This window comes from Patiria miniata, unplaced genomic scaffold (genome assembly GCF_015706575.1).
Source record: "Patiria miniata isolate m_02_andy unplaced genomic scaffold, ASM1570657v1 HiC_scaffold_10, whole genome shotgun sequence".
Taxonomy (NCBI): domain Eukaryota; kingdom Metazoa; phylum Echinodermata; class Asteroidea; order Valvatida; family Asterinidae; genus Patiria; species Patiria miniata.
Genome location: NW_024037048.1, coordinates 883,166 through 903,764, shown reverse-complemented (window position 1 = coordinate 903,764; position 20,599 = coordinate 883,166). Strand labels below are relative to the sequence as shown.

The 20,599-nt window shown below is 38.4% G+C and overlaps 1 protein-coding gene across 1 annotated transcript in view; it reads left to right on the top strand.

The window, feature by feature from the left end:
• The first annotated feature begins 668 nt into the window (after positions 1–668).
• Positions 669–20,599, top strand: part of LOC119734777 (SMC5-SMC6 complex localization factor protein 2-like) — a 202,895-nt gene continuing 182,964 nt past the window's right edge. The window contains exon 1 of the mRNA XM_038208330.1: positions 669–754. The gene's annotated coding sequence lies outside the window, so the exon portion shown is untranslated. The remainder of the gene's footprint in view (positions 755–20,599) is intronic.

Sequence of the window (20,599 nt, the reverse complement as noted above, 5' to 3'; positions counted from 1 at the left end):
CACTTTGCATTTCAAAATAAAATCGGAAAATCACGCCAAAATGAATTTTTCTTCTAACTTTGTAACGCCGGGGTAGATAAACTCGCGATTTATGAACGGGAGTGTTAAGAACTTGATGCTGTTTCCCTTTCTTTTCTTGGAACCATCAAACCTTTTGTGCTCAATTGTTGATTAAACTCAACCTAGCGCTAGCTCCCGGTCTATTTCCCTTTCTGTGAAATTTCAGTGAAAACTTTTTCTCTAGCTAGGAGCTACAGGCGAAAAATCAAAGTGCGCCACGTTGGGGGCCGCGCCACGTATAATCCGCCCGGGGGTGGGCAGAATTTTTGTGTGTGTGATCATGTCCTAAATACGCTCCCGTATACTGAATCCGAGGCTGAATACGCAGCCGAAATCAGGCCGAAACCGCGGCTAGCTTGAACCCGGTATACTACATCCTTCATGTCCTTGCTGTATGCTATATCAACCATGTCAACACGGTGCACGTGCACACAATTTAGATAGTGATCCTTCTTCAATTTTGTAAGTTTTAATAAACACTGATAAACATGCCTCAACAACTGTCATGACTGTGGTCAAAGAGTACTCTTTGAACTAACTACTACTGGTCAATACAGAATTAAACTTAAAGCGTTCTCAATCGAGTCGACAGCCAACCGTGACACTGACAGACGGCCGAGCGAAGCCGAGGGCGAAGTGCGAAGACTCTTGACCGACTTGAGTCTTGTGTTGTGATCCCAGCTCCAGCCTCCAGGTGAGCAAATTCGCGGTAATCCTCACTTAGGACCCCGTTCCTATATAGGAAGGGAAATACTCACCAAAACAGTTGACTATATGACACTGAGCAATTGGTAATGACACCTTCTTGAACTTGAAGTTGAATATCAGCAGGTTTAATTTTGTGGAAAGAGGGCAGTACTTTGATTTATGAGGGAAATTCAGGGGTAAAAGACGACGATGACAACCAGAAAACAGACTCAAAAACCAAGATCATGGATGGCAAATGTGAAAGCTCGGTGCAATGAAAGCTCGTTGCTGATTGGCTGATAAAAAATAAATATCTTATTTATTTTTTTAAGCAGCCAATCAGCATCGGGCTTTCATTATGTTAGTCCGAGTAACTTGGACCCAACTTATCTCCTTTTTCATGTTTTTTAACATTTGGACATGGTCTGGCTACTATCGCCAGACCATGTCCAAATGTTAAAAAAGGAGATAAGTTGGGTCCAAGTTACTCGGACTATCATTATGTAGGGCTTTCACTGTGTTGTGAGAACTACAACATGCACGTCTGACTGTCAAAAAAGGGTAGGAAAGTCACATTTTCTTTGAAAGTGCTTTCAAAATTACAACTAACATGAGTTTATATTGTTTAGGACAAAAAAAATAAGTCTCCAGTTTCTGGTGGTGTGGCGACACGGCTTTTTTTTTTTTTTTTTACCTGATTTTTTTCGAAGTGGCTATCGTTACGGCAGTCGTTGTTTAGCGCCCTCTACGATACTTTTTTGATACGCACGCAGGTATATAATTATTTGTTTCCACACGTTCTAGCGAGCAGTGCGACGGCTCAGTCGATAGAGGGTAGGATTTTGCACAGCGAGGTTGCGGGTTCGAATCTCAGTTTTGCACTCGAATTTTTTTCTTTTTCTAACCTGAGGCTTTGGAGGATTTTTTTTTGTTTAAATGGAAATAAAGTCCGAATTTCATAACGTTCAAATTCACTTTTTTCCTTCTAATTTTATATTTTCTTGTCATGTTTTTATAAAAGTTGCAGTCTACCGTAACGATAGAAAATGGGAAATGCGTAACGGCTGCCGTAACAATAGCCACTGTGGATTTTTTTTGCCTCAAATGTCGGCTGATGACTGCAAATGGTGCCCGACTAAACTTAGTGCAAATATATGGGAGTCCAGAGAGGCCACATAAAGCTTATTCTCAATCATAACCCCACCTAAAAACGTGTTAAAATTGTGCAGCAGCAGGATTCCAGTCAAACCAGTGAGTTTGGCGGTTTGAGACATCATCTTTCATTGAGAAAAAAACGTTTTCATTTTGCCAACGCGCATGGCTACGGCGACGCGGGCGCATACCAGAAACCAGAGACTTTTTTTTTTGGCCTTAGCCTGCAAAAGTCACTTCGGTACTGGACAGACATCTGCGAAAGTCAGTTTTGAACAGAACTCGTAAAAAATAGAGGTGTCCTAAAAGTAAGGATTACCAAATTCGCAAAATTCTGGTATAAATTTCACATCGGGCCCTATATTGTTGATGTACCGGCCTAACGTGGCGCGGCCCCCAATGTGGCGCCTACCTAGAGCAAAAGTTTTAACTGAAATTTCACAGAAAGTGAAGTTCAAAACAGTCCTGTTCATAAATCGCGAGTTTATTTAGGCCTAGGCCTACCCTAGTCCGAGTAACTTGGACCCAACTTATCGCCTTTTTTAACATTTGGACATGGTCTGGCGATAGTGGGGTCCAAGCTAATCCTTAGGCTATATGCCGAGCAACACAATTCTGTCATTGACCTAAAAACCCAACATTGCCCAACAAAAACATCAGTTCACCCTCGAAACGGCCTCCAAATTACTAGATACGCCACCTGAGGTACAAGTAGACATCGATAATTAAGATGGTTGTACTGAAGTGTACTCACGATCCGGATGAAAAGTGAAATTTCCCGTTCAATTCCGAGAGCTCCAACTATGGCATCGATCCCAACCATAGTTAGGACCGTCCGGACGTGTCCCAACTGTAGTGCGACAGTTGGGTCGGCCCAACTGTAGTTAAGACGCTCGCCGTGTGGCGCTAGCATTGAACGGATGAATCAGATGTCATGGATGAATCGGCCAACATATCAACAGAGCTCAGAGCTGTTAGGAATGTTTATATATTGTTGATGTAGGCCTACCCTAACGTGGCGCACTTTGATTTTTCTCCTGTAGCACCTAGCTAGAGCAAAAGTTTTAACTAAAATTTCACAGAAAGTAAAATTTCATCAAGTTCTAAACACTCCCGTTCATAAATCGCGAGTTTATTTACTCATTACAAAGTTAAAAGAAAAAATTTATTTTGGCGTGATTTTCCAATTTTATTTTCAAGTGCAAAGTGAACCCTTTGAAAATGCCCCGAAAAATAAGAAAATAATTTTCTGACAATGGGTACATGTTATAATTATTTATCATAATTTATCAGGTTTACAGAAATTCTTAAATATTAATTTGGAATTGTCCGAGATTTATTTAAGTGCGCCACGTTAGGGAACAATCTGCCAATTTGTGCCTAATTTCCGGACGCCACCGTTTTTGAATTTCGGATTAAATTTTATGAATCTGTAATTGTTCACAGGGGTTAAATAGCAAGCATTAATAAGGTAAAATACCAGTATTTTCAGGGTTCGACCTTAGTGGTGGTCCGCTGGCCAAATGCCAGTTGAATTGCCGGCGGACCAGCTGAAACACCTTGCCAAGTGGTCCGGCTGGCCAGCTGAAAAAATCTGTGTCAAAAAAATGCTTGTTGTATTTATTTGGTTTCTTACTTACATTCGCTATTTTTTTTTCAAAAGAAACCTCCGTTATTTTTACAAATTCGCTTCGCGATATGACTACTTTGCAACTCGATGTCACGGTGACTATAATCATGTGCGTAAACCCAGCTCAATGCAGCGATGACTGGTTCCCGCCGCGCCAATTTAGAAGACATGATGAAAATGTGGTAACTAGTCTGTGCACGGCTATGCGATCGATAGCGCTAGCAGGGCTAGGCTATGCATTGTGCAGGCACGTGCTCTGTCAACTGGTCGGATTCGACATTGTAAAAATGCCAAGAAAACACCGATAGAGAAAGAACATTTTTGCAAGTTAATTCACAGAATTGATCTAGCTTGTCTGTATATGTATTTTCCGTGTTCAAGAGTTCATTTTGAGATCGCTCTACTTGTATTTGACGTGATACAATGCATCGTGTTTCCCGAAATTTTTGACCATAAAAACAAGGTCTGTTGGCTGCGCCACACATGCACAGTGCATCACACACTACGGAGTTTTGGCCAGCTTCCCGTATTGACTAGCGTTGTGCATAGGCTATGGTGCGAACAACCTGAATTTTCCATTATTCTTTACGAATTATCGAATGTAAATATATTGACAATAAGGCCAAAAAAAGAATAGTTCTGCTTCCGGCTACCCGACCGACCCTATTTTTAGGCTGCGACCCTAAAAATTGTATCGGCAATTCCCCCCCCCCCCAAAAAAATATTGAATAAATAAAAATAAAATCTTGTTGTCTTTTCTGTCTTAACAAAATACATGTGTACCTCTCAACAACCCTTTTGCATAAAAAAAAATGCTTGTATTTATTTGTTTTCTTACTTACATTCGCTTTTTTTTCAAAAGAAACATCCGTTATTTTTACAAATTCACTTCGCGATAATTATAACTACTTCGCAATTCGATGTCACGGTGATTCCTCCATGCTATAATCACGTGGCGACGACTGGTTCCTGCCGCGCGCGCCGCGCAGGGGCCAATTTAGAAGACATGATGAAAATGCGGTAACCAGTCCATAGCGCACTAGCAGTGCAAGCCACTGTCAATTGGTCGGACTCGACATCGTAAAAATGCCAAAAAAACACCGATGGAGAAAGAACATTTTTGCAAGTTAATTTACAGAATTGATCTAGCTTGTCTGTGTATGTATTTTCTGTGTTCAAGAGTTAATTTTGAGATCGCACTACTTGTATTTGGAGTGATACATGCCATGTGTTTCCCAAAATTTTTTGACCGTAAAAACGGGTCTGTCGGCCCATGGTGGGCCGCTCGCCACACACGCATGCATCACACACCTCGGAGTTTTGACCTGCTCCCCGCGTCTTGACTAGCGTTGTGCATATGGTGCGAATGACCTGAATTTTCCATTATTTTTTTAAATTATCGAATGTAAATATATTGACAATAATTAAAGGTAGGTTTTATTCAGTTTTTGTTGCCATTTTGTGTATAGCTTTCGTAGTGCAATGGAAATAGTTCAGGCTAAAACTTCGCATTATTAAAATTGAATACCCCATTCAATCTGCATAAAAAAAATTGGCAAAAAAAAAAGAATTTCCGACTGACCGACCCTATTTTTGAAAGGCATGTAATCGGAAGCAGAAGTATTTGTTTGGGCCTAATTAATGTAGGTTTTATTCACTTTTTGTGGCCATCATTTTGTGTATAGCTTTCGTAGTGCAATGAAAATAAATCAGGCTAAAACTTCGCATACTGAGGCCTAATTGAATACCCCATTCAATCTGCATAAAAAAAATTGGCCAAAAAAACCCCCCAAAATCCGACTGAGCGACCCTATTTTTAAAAGGCATGTAATCTGAGGCAGAACTATATATTTTTTTTTGCGGCCTCAGATCATGGAGGAAGAAAATAGACCTCTATTGCTCAGGTGACATGATGACATGGGTGTTGACTATGAGTCTAATTTTTTATGTGAAACTGATTAACTGGTGGGTACACGCTGTATAAGACGGACCAGTCAAAAACCTGGCGGACCAGTCAAAATTCTAGCCAACTGGTCCGGCTGGCCAGTCAAAAAAAACCCCCTGATTTTACTGCATGAATTTGAGGTTTGTCAAGAAAGAGGTTTGGCAACACTACACGAGGAAAAACGGGTAAGCTTCGAAGTGCGCCACGTTAGGGGATATGATTATAGTTGTACCACAGCAAGTGGCCCAACTAAAGATGGCCCCCTCCCATAGCTAATTTCAATGGTCCCAAGTAAAGTCAAACGTTTATTAGAGCTGTAGGGAATGTTTTATAGTCTTACAGCAGCGTAAACTATAGTTCGGACCGCAAAATAAAAAGATTGGAGTGGCCCAACTATAGATGGGCCCCATAGCTTATTTCAATCGTCCCAAGTTAAGTAAAAGTCAGACGTGTATTGAGCTGTTTGGAATGTTCTATATAGAGTTGTACGACAGCAACGTAAACTATAGTTTGGACCGCAAAATAGAAACATTTTAGTGGCCCAACTATAGATGGGCCCCGCCCATAGCTAATTTCAATGGTTGGGGCCAGCCCAACTGCAGAACTACAGTTGGGACCGTCCAAACTATAGTTGGGACGATCCCAACTATAGTTGGGTCCAGTACCATAGTTGGGGCGTAACAGCGACATTCTCAATAAATAGGTATGTCACAGAGATAAAGGGCAGGGTTTTGATTTTTTGAGGGGAATTTGGGGTAAAATGACGATGACAGCGTGGCGACAACATGTAACCCAACAAAAAAAGATGGCGAAACACCGCGTGATGTACCGTGAGCATGCACGGCGTGCTGAAACGCAAGGCACAAACCGCACAGGAAAACCGTGATATCTACACCAAGAAACTGTTCAAAATTGCAAAACGGGTGTTGAGAAAAGTCTGCTTTTGATTGTGAAGGTGATTTTTGAGCAATAAAAAACATTTTGGACTCTAATTTGATCAAAACAAAACAGGGGCCCTGCACTACACGATCGCCCACTTGTGTGGCCTCGGTATTGCTGCGCTGTACTTTCGGCCACACGTCTGGTTTTCCAACCTACTGAGGAGTTTAGTCCAAACACTGGCGCACCCTTTTTTTGGCATTTGTTTCACATACCACTGTATATGCCTGTATTCTATGATTTCGCATCTGTTGCCCTCCGGGTAGATTATGTAATCTTTTTTCAAATTTTTTGAGAAATTTAAATATCTTTCTGGAGTCCATATGCGCCAGTTTCGGACTAAACTCCTCAGTAGGTTGAGAAACCAGACGTGTGGCCTAATATACAGCGCAGAAATACGGAGGCCACACAAGTGGGGCTAGCCCTACTGAGTGGTAGTGTTACGCCCTAACTATAGCATCGGTCCCAACTATAGTTGGGGCCGTCCCAACTATAGGGCTGCAGTTGGGTTGGCCCAACTGTAGTTAGAACGCCCGCCGTAAGGTGTTCACGCACGCCGCTCAGCTAAGAGTAAGACGTGCTAAACTGTGTCGGTGGCGCCTGGCAACCGTTACCATGTATTCTTTATCATATGCCACAGGGCTGGCCACGTGGTAATATACCAGTAGCTACCATTCATACCTGCATGTACATGTACATGTCATTTGTAAAAGTCATCATGACCGTATAGTTTCCTGGTATTCTTATGTTGCCATGGATGAATCGGCCAACAACTGAACAACAGAGCTGAAAGGAATGTGTTATAGTCCTACAGCAACAACTATTCAGAATAACCCTATGAGAGGCGCTGTCCGCACCCGGCATCGATCTTGGCCAAGCGGCGTATTGAAAACATCAAACACAAACAATTGTATACACTGTGTATCAATTTGACACAAAACAGGTGCGGATCATTGAACAATGTATATATAAAACTTTTTGGAATGTGATCAACTTATCAGCTACTATAAAAGGCGTTTCTAATTCTTTATGAATTAAATAAACTAACAAACATCGTAGATTTTTTGTAAATAAAATTGGAGGGTAGACTGCGCAAAATACAAGGTCCCATTTTTGAAATTTGAGTTCCGTTTAGGCCTAAATGTTTGGGAAAATTTCTAAACGGATTTTTTTTTTTTTTTAGTTTACACATTTAAACATGTAAACATCACATCCTAAATAAACTATAGTTGGGACCACAAAATAAAAAGATTGGAGTGGCCCAACTATAGAAAAAGTACAGAAGAAAAATAGAAGCAACAATTCTCATCAGTGAATGCCGTGATCTTTTTCGCGTGAACAGATTTGCTGATTAATTAGGCAAGACCTGCTTCTTGACCTTGTACATTTTGACCAATCAGTGGGCGCTTTCTATATTGAGTCTTCGGTCATTCACTCGTTACGTGTCACATAAACAATGGATTAAGAAAAAATGTGTCACGCGCTATGTATCTTGTTTTGCGATATGGGGCCGGTTGTTGTTGTGTTACAAAGTGCTGCATTCAAATTGACCAATCAAACCATTTAGTCCTGATTTGGGGATACTGTCACTCCCGTCTGGCTAAAGCAATTTAAGTGAGTCCCGTTTGGAGACCCCAAACCACTTGTAAAAGACAAAAAGAATTCAATCACAAAAAATGATATAAATTTCAAGAAAAATATGAAAAAATGTATTAATAGAAAATAATAATTAATTCAAATATATTTACAAGTACATGTATATACAGTAAATCTAGTCAACCTGGCGAATTGTCACATTTGTAAATAAACAAGCTAGAATACTTTGTAGGCCTCTGTTGAAAGCTGATAGGCCCAACGTATTAAATATTCAAACAAATCAACCAATCAATGAAATGTACCAAGGAAAAGGAATGATCAAGAATTAACCGGAAATACAAAATATATGCGTATATCGATTAAACTCAGAATTAACCACAAAGTGTACTTCGGTAATCACTCAAATCGACCAGTAATTAATCAATTAAACCTACAACTTAATGGTATATTGTTAGCTTAATTCAAGTAAATGGATCACTAATTAACTATAAACAATAAACAAATAAATAATAACATATTCCGGAATAATATGTGCACTTTCTAACTAAATGGGCCCACCGTGTTTTTGTCGCACCAGACTATTCTGGGTTCAGTCGAGAGTCTGGCGATCCCCTTGCGTCGGCTCTCTATAGCTATCTCGATCGTCACAAAGTCGGACGATCTCTGCTCCAATGAGCATCAGCCAGCCACGTCCGGCGAACTTCCCGGCTGATGAGCGTCACTCGTCAGTCGGCCTGGACGTCTCTGCGGTGCGCTCGGCACCCGACTATGTGGACTTTATGGACCTGTCTGTCTCATATGTCGTTGGCGTCACATCAGCTCCGGCTAAAGTGCCGTCTACAAATAATTAAATGTTACACAATGCAAATAATAACAATTTATCTCCAATTATCATAAACATGTGTATCAAAAGACAAACGCTATATCAAAGCTATCACTCTCATTCGTGGAGCAAATCCTCATAAAATGAATCTAGCATCACAAAGTGCCTCAGAATAAATCACATCTTCTCCTTATCTTCATTTGAAGAATTAAGGAGCAAACATTAAATTACAATTACACTGCTAATCTCTAGCAAAACGAATATCTTATCGTGATGAGCACAAAGCAACTTAGTCACCAGACTATTCTTTTGTTCAAGCCAGGTTTCCGACAATACATTTCAAAATAAATGCAAAATTTGTCATAAAAATCCAAATACACCAAATTAATGAAATTAACCATACTTACAGTCAGATAGGGTCTTGGTCCCTTGGACTTCTGGCCCTTCACGACCGATCCCGGTCTCAAATCAGCGAAAATGTCGCTGAAAAATGCATCGCAATTGCGGATCAACCTCTCGGGTTATTTTCTTTCACAGGGATTTTTCTCTCTTTCCTCACATGACTACGGCACTTGTTTACATTACAAATACTTACTAAGACACACACGCAAAAAAAACAAAAGTTTCTACGGCTTTATTCATCAACTTGTAAATATTCATATACATGGTTCGCTGAATCTTTCAGCGTACAGGCTATATACAATTGTATGCGCACGTAGGTATTGTTCTCTACGTACGCCCTTATACACAAACACTGAAAGTGAAAACGCAAGAAAAACCAATAGCCATACTTACCTGACCTTGCGCGACAGAAAAGGAAAGGAAAGTAAAAGTAAGAAAAGGAATTACTTGAAAATAAGGGGAAAAAGATGGAATTTGGCATCAACTGTGACAGATACTACTGGTACAGCTCCACTGAATAGGCATACTTTGATGACTGGTACACGGTATGCATTTTGTGCAAACCCTCACAAGGACAAAAGCCCCCCCCCCCCCCCCCCCCCAAAAAAATAAAAATAATGAGAAAGACACCTACAGTTGATTGCCCAGTTCCGCAACTTTGAAAAGTTGATTCGAGTTTTAAGACAGACGGAATTGCCAGAGACATCAAACTTGCTACTGTTGTAAAGGTTGTTTATAAAATACTTCTTACACCATTGAGGAATGAATAGTCTTTTCCTTCCTCCATGCTTACAGTTTTATTTCCAGGACGTGCCTTTTTGTACGGAAAATAATTGCCTACTATGACCGTGCTTACTGATTGCACACTGGCGCAACTGCATGTGTGCAAAACTGTGATGTCATTGTTTGTCGGCCTGCCGTGCGATCGTCATGGGGGATGATGTCCCGGTAATATCACTTTTGTTGGAAATTATTCATTATTCCACCACACAAAATAAGGTTTGTACTCTGAGTATTTTTATCTAAGGCCACCAGAGTAACTACAGGTTTTCGACGGCCCATTACTAATTGCTCATTCATAAAAACCTAATACAGTTTACCCATTTCTATTGTCAAGAGCCTGTCATGTGGCCGGTCTTAAATGGATGATAAAGACATGGCTGGCTGGTCTTAAACACGTTTACAGTGTCACATGAAATTTGGACGCCCATAAAATCCGGTGCTTTTTAATGTTTCATCACTATGGTACACCAGCCCAGCTGCATTTTGTGTGGTGTCGTGCGTACTGCGCAGTAATTTTTTATTCAAAGAGTGAAATAGCCTACAAACTATGTGAACTCACTCAAGAATGTTTTAGTCTAGAGGGGGTAGTGTTTTGATTTAGGAGCAAAATTACGGGGTACATGTGCATGTAAAACACAGATGATAAAAGCACGTCATGATAAATTGGCTTCAGCAATGTGCAATGTGACTTTGCTGGACTGCATAGTGTGATGATGCACACGGTTAGGTTAGGACAAGAATATCAGATAAAAAGTCACATTTGTTACCAAAGTTCTGTTGAACATTATCTCTGATTATTGAGTGGTCTGGCACAACCCGACCACTCTTTGGATCTGTTACGATTAATTGGCTTTTTCGCAATTTTGCGAAAAAGCCTTTGTTTTTGTTCTCATTTTTTTTTTTTTTTTTTTGGCTTCTTCTTTTTGTCGCCTAAACCCCATAGACTTTGTGCGCCATTTTTCTCAACGCCACTTTTGGCATTAATCTTTGTCATACATCATTCAAAGTTAGCATAAGCATAGTCCCTATAGCAAAGATGTGTCCCGAAGATTGACGTCATGGTGACGTCATCGACTAATTTATTATAGATTTTTGAATATTTAATTTTTCCCATAGACTTTGTACACAGAAATTTAAAAAAAATTGTCGATTTGCAAAGGGCATTTTTGACTCTTTGCCAGTAGTTCGTTTACACCAATCTTTGTCCAAGCAAAGACCCTAATTTAAACAACATTGTGTAATGATGACGTCATGATGACGTCATCAGGTGTGTATTTATAGGCAATTAAATTGTGACACTTTTAATATTCAAAAATGCATAAGAAATCAACCGTACGCGTCCGCAGCATTCTGTTGCTGGCAAGTGGTAGAATAGGTTGAGGTCTTTATTTCATTCAGTGTGCGTGAAATCACGTGACCCTTGCTTCCGGTCGAAAAAGGCCAAAACCGGAAGTGGCTTATCATTTGAAAGTGGTAATAGATATAAACTTGCTTTTAACGGTGTTAGTCTCTTGGCCAATAGTATTCTTCAAATCATCTACCGATGACGTCATGCAATCTTCGAGCGCCCTCTAGCGACAGGTTGAAAATTAGCAAAAATGTATTTTGAATAGATGTCTGTGGCGAAGATTGTCGTAATTGCCTAAATATTGGTGTATATGATGACCTTGACCCACTTAAGACGTGTGCGAAGTTTTAGGCAAATGACGTCATCAGACCGGAAGTTACAATAAAAAGACCTTTTTTCATTTAAAAATTCCTGAAAAATCAACCATGGCAGTTTTTATATTTGTTTTTACTTTAATTGTCAATTGAAGAGTTGGTCTAAAACATTTCAAAGTTTCGAGGCAATAAGCAAACTCGAACATACCCTGCGCACGCTTAAAACTTCACGTTGACAATACCTCTGCTTCAAAACATGCACAGGACAGGACGTCCACAATGTACATGTACATGCACGTACGTTGTACATAGGCACATACATCGTATGTCAGTCAGCCTGCAGCGCACGTGTTGCTAAGGTCAAATCCTGTCCACAGTGACCGTTTTAGCCGATTTTCGGCTAACTTTGACGGATTTTATGTTCATGCATGCGCATAGACAGGGACGTATTATAGCACTCTTGGCATTAATCTTTTTCAGATATCATTGAAAGTTTGCATAAGCATAGTCCCTATAGCCAAGACGTGTCCCGAAGAGTGACGTCATGGTGACGCCATCAAGTGATTTATTATGGATTAATGAATAATTAATTTTTCTCATAGACTTTGTACACAGCTTTCTCCACAAGTCTTTCCCTATACAACACTGATATATCTTACTGAGTAGTTCTGAACTTCGGCTGAGAATTACTATGAGAAGGAAAAAGAAATCGTATTTTTTTACGCCTTTCATTTATTTTATGTTCATGCATGCGCATAGACAGGGACGTATTATAGCACTCTTGGCATTAATCTTTTTCAGATATCATTGAAAGTTTGCATAAGCATAGTACCTATAGCCAAGACGTGTCCCGAAGAGTGACGTCATGGTGACGCCATCAAGTGATTTATTATGGATTTATGAATAATTAATTTTTCTCATAGACTTTGTACACAGCTTTCTCCACAAGTCTTTCCCTATACAACACTGATATATCTTACTGAGTAGTTCTGAACTTCGGCTGAGAATTACTATGAGAAGGAAAAAGAAATCATAATTTTTTACGCCTTTCATTTGATTAAAAATATTCACAAGAGTTAGAATAGCAAGTAATATTTTATAAAAATGTTTCAGTTTAGAGGAAAATCACGCATTTAAAGGTGCAGTTTTTCTGCTGTGGGATTTTTAACCTATTGACTTCGTACACGTTTTCAAGCCACCATTTTCATATTTTGGCGATCTGGAATCGTCATCAAAGTTACAGCCAAGAAAGACCCTCATACAAAAATTATGCCAAGACTATGACATCATGATGACGTCATCATCAAGTGATTTATTATGTATTCATGAATAATTAATTTTTCTCATAGACTTTGTACACAGCTTTCTAAACAAGTCTTTTCCTATACAACACTGATATATGTTACTGAGTAGTTCTGAACTTCGGCCGAGAATTACTATGAGAAGGAAAAAGAAATCGTATTTTTTTACGTTTGCCAGTTGATTGAAAATATTCCCAAGAGTCAGAATATCAAGTAATATTTTATTAAAATGTTTCAGTTTAAAGGCAAATCACGCATTTAAAGGTGCAGTTTTTCTGCTGTGGGATTTTTAACCCATTGACTTTGTACACGTTTTCAAGACACCTTTTTTATAACTTGGCGATCTGGAATCGTCATCAAAGTTACAGCCAAAGAAGACCCTCATACAAAAATTATGCCAAGACTATGACGTCACGATGACGTCATCACCTAATTTTTTTATTGATTTTTGAAAATTTACGTACATATAGTGAAGTCTTATATCTACAGAAATGTAAGTCCGATTGGGTCGAAACTTGGTATGTGGCTATACCAGGATGTGTTATAGATTAAAAATGAGGTGACGTCATGATGACGTCATCCTGAGATTTTATATGAATATTAATTTTTTTGGACCTTTTAGCCATATCTCCCGAACGCAACATGCAACATGCAAAATTCTTTTTTGCATTTGGTCTGTTATGTAATAGCTATTCGCACAAAACTTGCAAAAAGGTGTGACGTCATCATGACGTCATTAAAATGCGATTTTTCAAAACTCATATAAGGAAAGGTCCAATTGTCGTGGAACTTGGTGGGTAGGTAGTTAATCATACTATTATGCAAAGTTCGAAGTGACGTCACGATGACGTCATCAAAAATTTAAAATTAATTGTCGATTTTCAAAGTGCGTTTTCGACTCTTTGCCAGTAATTTATTTAGATCACTCTTTGTCCAAGCAAAGACCTTGTGCACACGCACATACCACGTAATGCCGAGGCCAAATCCTGTCCAGAGTGACCGTTTTTTTGCCGATTTTCGTCTAACTTTGACAGATTTTATGTTCATGAATATTCAGGGCATATTATTGATTAAAAAAAATCATAATGCGGAAAAGCCCTATGTTCTGTTGCAAACAGACATAGACCTCTAGTTTTTATTTCTTTTTGTCGCCAAAATCCCATAGACTTTGTACACGTTTTTTCTCAGTGCCACTTTTGGCATTAATCTTTGTCATACATCATTCTAAGTTTGCATAAGCATAGTCCCTACAGCAAAGATGTGTTCCGAAGATTGACGTCATGGTGACGTCATAGACTAATTTATTATAGATTTTTGAATATTTAATTTTTCTCATAGACTTTGTACACAGAAATTTAAAAAAAAATGTCGATTTTCAAAGGGCATTTTTGACTCTTTGCCAGTAATTCATTTGCACCAATCTTTGTCCAAGCAAAGACCCTAATTCAAACAACATTGTGTAATGATGACGTCATGATGACATCATCCGGTGTGTATTTATAGGCAATTAAATTGTGACACTTTAAATATTTAAAAATGCATAAGAAATCAACCGTACGCGTCCGCAGCAGTCTGTTGCCGGCAAATGGTAGAGTAGGTTGAGGTCTATATTTCATTTAGTGTGCGTGAAATCACGTGACCCTTGCTTCCGGTCGAAAAAGGCCAAAACCGGAAGTGGCTTATTATTTGAAAATGGTAATAGATATGAACTTGCTTTCAACGGTGTTAGTCTCTTGGCTAAAAGTTTTCTTCAAATCATCTATCAATGACGTCATGCAATCTTCGAGCGCCCTCTAGCGACAGGTTGAAAATTAGCAAAAATGTATTTTGAATAGATGTCTGTGGCGAAGTTTGTCGGAATCGCCTAAATATTAGTGTATATGATGACCTTGACCCACTTAAGACGTGTGCAAAGTTTTAGGCGAATGACGTCATCAGACCGGAAGTTATAATAAAAAGAACCTTTTTCATTTGAAAATTCCTGAAAAATCAACCATGGCAGTTTTTATGTTAATTTTTACTTTCATTGTCGATTTCAGGGTAGGTCTAAAACATTTCAAAGCTTTGAGGCAATAAGCGAACTCGGACATGCCCTGCGCACGCTTAAAACTTCAGGTTGACAATATCTCTGCTCTAAAACATGCACAGAACGTCTATATGTACATACACATACGTTATGCACATACATCGTATGTCAGTCAGCCTGCAGAGCACGTGTTGCCGAGGTCAAATCCTGTCCACATCACAGTACAGTGACCGTTTTAGCCGATTTTCGGCTAACTTTGACAGATTTTATGTTCTTGCATGCGCGTAGTCAGGGACGTATAATAAAAAATCATCATGCCGAAAAGCCCTATGTTACGTATTTAAAGGTGCAGTTTTTCTGCAGTGGGATTCTCCACAAGTCTTTTCCTATACAACAATGATATCTTACTGAGTAGTTCTGAACTTCAGCCGAGAATTACTATGAGCAGGAAAGAGAAATCGTATTTTTTTCGCGCTGTCATTCGATTGAACATATTCCTTAGGGTCAGAATATCAAGTAATATTTCATAAAAATGTTTCAGTTCAAAGGCAAATTACAAATTTAAAGGTGCAATTTTTCTGCAGTGGGATTTTTTTTAGCCCGTTCACTTTGTACACGTGTTAGCCCATTGACTTTGTACACGTTTTCAAGCCACCATTTCTATAACTTCGCGATCTGGTATCGTCATCAATGTTACAGCCAAGGAAGACCCTCATACAAAAATTATGTAAAGGCTATGACGTCATGATGACGTCATCACCTAATTTTTTTATTGATTTTTGAAAATGTACGTGCATATTATGAAGTCCTATATCTACAGAACTGTCAGTCTGATTGGGTTGAAACTTGGTATGTGGCTAGACCGGGATGTGTTGTAGGTAAAAAAAAATTAGGTGACGCCATGATGACGTCATCCGGAGATTTTATATGAATATTTGAAGTTTTTGACCTTTTAGCCATATCTCATGAACGTAACATGCAAAATTCAAAATTCTTTGTGTATTTGGTCTGTTAGGTAAAAGGTATTTGCACAAAATTTTGAAAAAAATATCTGACATCATTATGACGTCATAAAAATGCGATTTTTCAAAATACATATAAGGAAAGGTCTGACTGTCATGAAACTTAGTGGGTAGGTAAATAATGGTACTAGTATACAAAGTTTCAAGTGACGTCACGATGACGTCATCGTTTGGTTTTTATAATTATTAGATATTTATCATTTTATTCTGCTTCCACAATTTGCACACTTTCTTTCATCGGATTGACATTAAACTTGGTTCAAACCAAAATCACAATGACAAAATGTGCATTGAGAAGGGTCTTAAGTATGACGTCATTGCAGGGCAAGTGACATCATTTGATAAAATTATACTTTAGGAATTATTCTAAGCGTTTTGAACAACCTTTAACTGCATGAAGCACTCTGAAAAGAGACTGCAAAAGGACAAACGAAACAAATATTTGTAATATGCGAAAAAGCCCTGTGTTCTGTTTGCAAACAGACATACAGCTCTAGTCTTTCTTTCTTTCTTTCTTTCTTTCTTTCTTTCTTTTTTTTTTCCGGACAATACTTCTCCGCGGGTTTTCTCTTAAACGGTATATGGTATGAACTTGTAACTTTCAATATATATTGACCTTCATCCGAAGTGGTGCATATTACTCTGACGTCATGATTACGTCATCAGGTGTCAAATTACAAGTGATTTTATCTGAAAAAGTGACCAATTACTTTCACCTATAACTCTCGAACTAAACATTCAATGATGTTTGTATTCTGTAATCAGGTAGACCATTATTTGCGTAACAGTTTTTGTCGTGTACGTGAACTCGCTTGACCTTTACTTCCGGGTCTACCGGAAGGTCAAAGTTAGGTGAATTCCAAATGAAGACGTTAGCCTGACCTCAAAACAAAGCAACATTTCTTCCGAACGGTTCACGGTATGATCACAAAACCTTGTGTGAACTTGTACCATGTTACGAAGATGTTATAAATTTTGTTATGTCTTCATGACGTCATCAGGTATCAAATTACAAGCGATTTAAGGGCAAATTTTGACAAAATAGTTTGCGTTATATCTTTTGAACTAAATAGAGTATCGTGTTCGTTTTTTCGTGAGGTTGTAGACTATGCCGTGAGAAACATTTCGTGTTCCCGGACGCAAAACTGCTTGACCTTTACTTCCGGTGTTACCGGAAGTGCAATAAAAACTGAATATAACTCAAAAGCGGAAGCATTTTACTACAGACATGTATATTATGAAAGTGTTTAGTGAGGAATGCAAGACGCTAAAAACAGTGTGATGACGTCAACATTCGAAAGGGCGCCCCCTATTGGCACATAAAATAGAGGTTTCCTTCTTTAATTGTAAAACCATCCGTCAAAATTTTACCAATTGGCCCCTTGATATTCTCTGATTAACCACAGATAACTTGGCAAGGTTTCAAATTGATGACGTCATTAGACCGGAAGTTACTTTAAGGAGAATTTGAAAAGGATCATAGTTTTAATTTAATTCTATCATTTGATCCCTGTCATATCTTCGAAGTCCAAATAATAATATCCATTACAATGTTCACCTTTGGATCTCTAATGCTGTGACGTCATCAAACCGTAAGTTAGGTGTTATCAAAACGTCATCAAACCGGAAGTAAGGTGTTATTCATACAAACAATTATATATCCCATATTTGTATACGTTATGTTAACTTTACAATGAAATATTATCCTCTCCGAACTTTATCAGAATTCACTAACCGTTTTTGACTAATGACGTCATCAAACCAGAAATAACTTTTTTGTGCACATAGAATGTTTACTGAAATTTATCACACCGTTAACCCTAACCCCCTAGGCCCTTGTTGCTTACAACCATCCTCAATCCTCCAAAATCCTCCAAAATTTTTCAACTCCGCCTAAATTTTTCAAAATTGTCAGACAGTCCTGCCTCAAAATGCATTCATCCTCAATCCTCCAAAATCCTCCTCATCCCAAAACTTTGCACTCGTTTTTAAATGAAGAATAACCAACGCCAAATCCTTCAAAATCATCAGACAGTCCTGCCTCAAAATGCATTCATCCTCAATCCTCCTAAATCCTCTTGTGCTTCATTCACCATTCATCCTCAATCCTCGAAAATCCTCATGTGCTTCAATCACCATTCATCCTCAATCCTCCAGAATCCTCATTTGATTCAATCACCATTCATCCTCAATCCTCTAGAATCCTCCAAAACCGCCAGGAGGATTTTGGAGGAGTGAGGTGGGTTAGGGTTAAAGATACCTTTTTGAAACATTGATTGTACTTGAAGGGATTTAATTTCGTGATCCTTTTTTCTACATAAACATTTATTCCTGGGTAGTGTATAATGAAAAGGCTGTCCGCCCGACCACTCTGCGTTTGTAACTCAACAAACGCGAAACTCTAGTTAAAACTAGGTTTGTACTAGCTTTAGTTAAAGAAGATTACTTGAGGTTGCGAAATTAGTTTTGGAGCGATTAAAACCTTTAAAGAACTTAAAGTAAAGGTGTCCTAAACTACACAAATGGCGGGACTTTAAACTTGACAAAATATGAACCTTCAGCCAGCTCTTCAGTTCATACTTAAGTTTAATGCATATTTTTTTCTTAGGATAGGAATGTTTTATTATTGGGTAGTGATGTTGAAACTGTGAAAGGCAGGCAATAGATTTGATTTTGAAGAGGACTTTGTAAAAACAATTTAGACCAAAGACAAATTTGCATTCACTCAGATTATGCAAGTCAGCGATAAATGTAGGCCCAGGCATGTTTTGAAATTTAAACCTTTTTTCCAATCAACGATAAATGTAGGCCCAGGCATGTTTTGAAATTTAAACCTTTTTTCCAATCAACGAAAAAAAACCTCCTTTAACCCATTATACTGCCACAAACGATGATTGACAGGGAAATCTTATTTTTTACTTATGATGTGAAGCAGTGGACGCGAAGATAATGGGAAAACTAGACATACATCATGACTGTACAGTGTACCTGCAAGAAGGCACTACTTCCAATACATCTCCGCAGACTGAGCAATAATTATGCAATAAATGCAGGACACAAATTATTAAACTCTGACATATTTTTTTTTTCAGGACAGACTGTCAGAAACGATTGATAGGGAATTTTATTTTTACTTTTGTGAAGTACATGTAGTGGACGTGAAGATCAGGGAAAAAGTAGACATACTTACATGTAACTCAAAAATAAAATTGATTTAATATAAAGAAAAATGGTACAAAAACAAAACAACCCCAACCTTGGTCTTTATTTGTGTCTTAATTTAAAGGGGAAAAAAACAGCTCAGTAACTTTCAAAAGCTACATTTTGTCGCCTGTTTTATGTGCTAGGTTCAGCAAAGGTTCTCACAGGAGCTTGCTTGAAGTAGTGGACGTGAAGATAAGGGAAAAAGTAGACATACTTAACTCAAAAATAAAATTGATTTAATATAAAGAAAAATGGTACAAAAACAAAACAACCCCAACCTTGGTCTTTATTTGTGTCTTAATTTAAAGGGGAAAAAAAACACCTCAGTAACTTTCAAAAGCTACATTTTGTCGCCTTTTTTATGTGCTAGGTTCAGCAAAGGTTCTCACAGGAGCTTGCTGTGTACAAGACATTGTAGAGAGACTCTTTCTTCTGTCAAAATAGACCAGTCTCAGCTGTGGATTTTGCTGCCAGGTTTGCTCTTATTCCTATTACATGGATATTTTCACAAAGGCAGAGTCTCATTCTGAGGGGGGGGGGGGGGAGGCTGCATGGGGGAGGGGGCACGGGCCTGGGACGGGTTTGCAAAACATATTTTTTAGTTGAGGTGGTGTTTTTTTAAGGTTTTGGATTTGTTTGTTTTTTGAACACAGATTCCCTAAATGCAATGGAAGGAATTCACAAAGTAGTGTGTCACCAGGCAAACCAATGTTAAAAAGCAAGAGTAACTTTCCACTATGATTTGTTTGTTCCTTTGTCTTTTTATTGCTGTCTCAAAAGTGTCAGCAAATGTTCAAGCTGCTGCAAATGTTCACATGGAAGGAGCTTGACCTATAACAAAGACTGGCACTAATATTTCATGCAGGTAGTTGTTTCTTGTATCAAAAAGTTGGTTGCAAGTAGGGAGGGTGCTGCTGTTTAGGGAAATATTCAAAAAATATAGACATAAGTTTAGCGTACCTTTTAGGTCTTTGGTTGCCAAACAGAGGTCAACATGTTCTTCATATCACATGAACTTATTTTTTTACAAGTGCATAATAGTTCTAGTTATACACATACCTGATTATGATAACTTATGCCAATAGACAACAATGGGCATTATTTCTGCAGAAAATTATAAATAAGATAAAATAGAAATAAGATGCCCAAGAAAGACTGTGTGACAAAACTTTTTAAAAATTAAAAACAGAAGAGCCTTAAAGGGAATGTACAACATTTGATCTTGCTGCAATTTTCTGTAGTAAGTTGATTTTGAGGGATTAAAATGTTACACCAAATATTGTTAAACTGACTTGTTTTACGTTTTGGGCTTGATGAAGATGCTAGAAAAACCAAGAAAAACATCATGTTCTAGTCTGGTTCCCTGA